General features: G+C 38.6%; 1 pseudogene; it reads right to left on the bottom strand.

Moving 5' to 3' along the window:
* Positions 1-1241: 1241 nt before the first annotated feature.
* Positions 1242-1360, bottom strand: LOC120615869 (uncharacterized; annotated as a pseudogene).
* Between the last annotated feature and the right edge of the window lie 1639 nt (positions 1361-2999).

Genomic DNA, 2999 nt, shown 5'->3' with positions numbered 1-2999 from the left:
AATTTTCTCAAAATTGCAAGTGACACAAAATTAGGAGGATTAGCTAATGACTTGGAAAGCAAAAAGAATTCACTACAAGTATTTTATAAGCTAGAAAGATTTGTGGCAACAAAGAAGTTGAAATTCGACAGTAAAATGAAACATCTTATATTTAGATTCAAATAATCAATTTCTTATGTAGAGAATGGTGAAAAACTTATTTGGTAGTAAATGTAGAAAATACTTTAGGTTTCCATGCAAGTTCATGTAACCTAAGAGTATGGATCTGCTACTAAACACTTAACTCGGTAGTATATTAATTGCTGTACAGTGTCCAATGAAAGGGATTGCTAGTCTAACCTCATTGCCTGCCAGTTACATGAAAAGTGCATTATTGAGTCATAGGCACCACTTTTTAAGAGAGAAATTGACAGCAAACTGGAACACATTCAAATAAAGGATGGTGAAGTGTCTGGAAACCATATCATATTAGGAATACCTGGAGGCATGTGTCCATTGAACCTGAGAAAATGACAAAAATGGGTTAAACATTTCAGAGGCTGTTCTATGGAAGAGGAGGAAGATTTTTCAGCATAGTAACAGAACTAAAGTGGGGATAGTTAATTTGGACTCACAGAAGAAATTACTTTTCTAACGAAATGATCATGGACAGGCTAACTCAATACTGGCAAGTTGCTGGCCTCTGGGGGTGTTGGACAGGGTCAGAGAGATAGCAGAAGAGGCTCGGAGCTGCTAAGTCTTTATGAGTCTGAGGTAGAATCTATGACAGTATTTTGTTGACTTCCTGTAAAATGCATAGTCAAGTTTTCAGGCAAAATTTCTTTTAGTAACTAATGCCCATTTTCATTTCCATTGATAACCCAACAAGGATACTTTTATGCCTTTGAGGAAGATGGTTCCCTAAAGCTGAGGTTTCCCCCGCAAAACACACACGCATACATACATAGACACACACACACACACACTCCCCCCCACTGCTACTCTATGCTTATATTTTACATCTTTCCTCCTTTTTTTATCTCTTAATTTTTTTAAAAGAGGACAAGATCAGTAGATGATTAACAGTAGAGTACATCTAAATCAAAGTTGTAATCAGCAAGTGCTGCAGGAACATTTTCCCTAAGTTTATTTTATTTTTTTATTTATTTTTATTTTATTTCTTTTAGGCGAGGCAACCCTTGGTTGACCTCACAGATTGCAAGGACCTTGTCAGTTTACAATCCCTTATTTTTTATTTTTTACGCCTACAGCACCTGGTCTTCCTAGGTGGTCTCCCATCCAAGTGCTAACCAGGCCCGACTCTGCTCAGCTTCCGAGATCAGACAGGATCGAGCTTGTTCAGGGTGGCATGGCCATAGACTCCTTAAACTTATTTTTGACTTTAACAGCAATAGTTCATGATCTAACTTGGTGTACACCAGCCAGACTTTTGCCTTTTACCTCGTGTGGGAAAGGTATACTGGAGACAGAGTAAGAGGTAAACACTCAAGGTTTGCTGCGTAACAAAAATCATGAAAGTGTTGCATTAAATAACAACAACAACAAAAAAGAAGTTGCAGATGCGTATATATTTTCTTGGGGATTATATAGTAGAAACATTGTATGAAAAGAACAGACTAGAACGTACTATCACCAGCACCCATCTTCATATAGTTTTTAAAGCTTTTTGTGCATATGTTAGTGACTATTGTATTCTTCAGTGTGAATCCTTCATTAGTGCTGAATGGGAGGACCAGGTCATAGATTTATAAATGGAGAAATGGACACTGTGGAAAGATGAGGAATCCTCTTTGATCCGTCCCTCCCTCCTTCTTCCTTCCCCCTCTTTTTCCTCTTCCTTCTTCTCCTCTTTTCCTTTTGACAAAGGGGCACACCCCAGTCCCCAGCCTTCAATCTAGAGATTAAGACTTTTTTTTTTGGTTTAGGTATGGCATTTTAGCTTTATCTTGTGCATTGCTGTTTGCTGACTCTATAGCTTTGCAATGTCTTTTATTTTTCCTTTTGCAAAGCAAGCAAGACAACATAAACTATGGAGGGATGATTAATACAATTTCAAGGTCAATTCAACATGTATTGAATTATGAATGCAGAATATTTTCCCTATTGTTGCATGGTTCTGGCCAGGCTGCCCTGGCCGGGTGGCTCGGCTCGGCTTGTCCTGTGTGGTTTGGGGCCTTTAACTATGGGGCAGATCATTAAATGGCTGGTGAAGCAGCAGCACATTGTTCTGTTATTTTCAAACCACAACAGCCTCTGTGGAATCCAAGAGCCATAAAGACATAGTTCTGATGCTGCTTGACAAAGGCATAATTCATGAACTCTATAATTTAAAGGGATTTCAAGGCAGTTGTAAAACTAATAAAAAATGAATTGCTTTTGGGGAACACTGGTACCCTTTTTAAACAATTGATTCTACTAATTTAAAAATACAATCAGCCTGGTAACTCTGCATGTGTGTGTGAAGATAAGTAAGATTAAATCTGATGCCAGTAGTTTCAAGTAAATTCATAACATTGCTCTCAGACCCAAGAGGGGAAAAAAAAAATTAAGAAATAAAGGAAAATCCCAGAACAATTTATGGCCTCTAGCCAATAACAAAGTGTTTCTCCCTGTACCTTTTTATCATTCCCCTTGCCCAAATGTTGATTATGCCCAAGTTAAAAAAAAAAGTTTTGGTAACTTTCTAGAAGGTTTAGATTTCAGTCTGGATTAAAAAAAAAAAAAAAGCCTCATATAAAAAGCTCTCTTTAATCAGATAATTGACCAGTCAGTAATTTTAGCCCGTCTGTGACACACCAGTTGGCAGGTACAGAGGTACACAGCCCCTAGCCTTCACCTCCATTCCCCCTTTCCTGCCTCCTGGGACTGTCAGTGAGCTTCTGTGTCTTACTGCTGGTCCCCAGAGACTGCCCTTAAACATTTTGAAGATCAGAAAAGGAGAACCAGCTGTCAGGGGTGACCATGCATATGGCAAAAAGGGACTCCATCCCCCCATCACC

This window comes from Pteropus medius, unplaced genomic scaffold (genome assembly GCF_902729225.1).
Source record: "Pteropus medius unplaced genomic scaffold, Ma_sr-lr_union100, whole genome shotgun sequence".
NCBI classification, from domain to species: domain Eukaryota; kingdom Metazoa; phylum Chordata; class Mammalia; order Chiroptera; family Pteropodidae; genus Pteropus; species Pteropus medius.
This window is presented reverse-complemented; position numbering and strand designations above follow the sequence as displayed.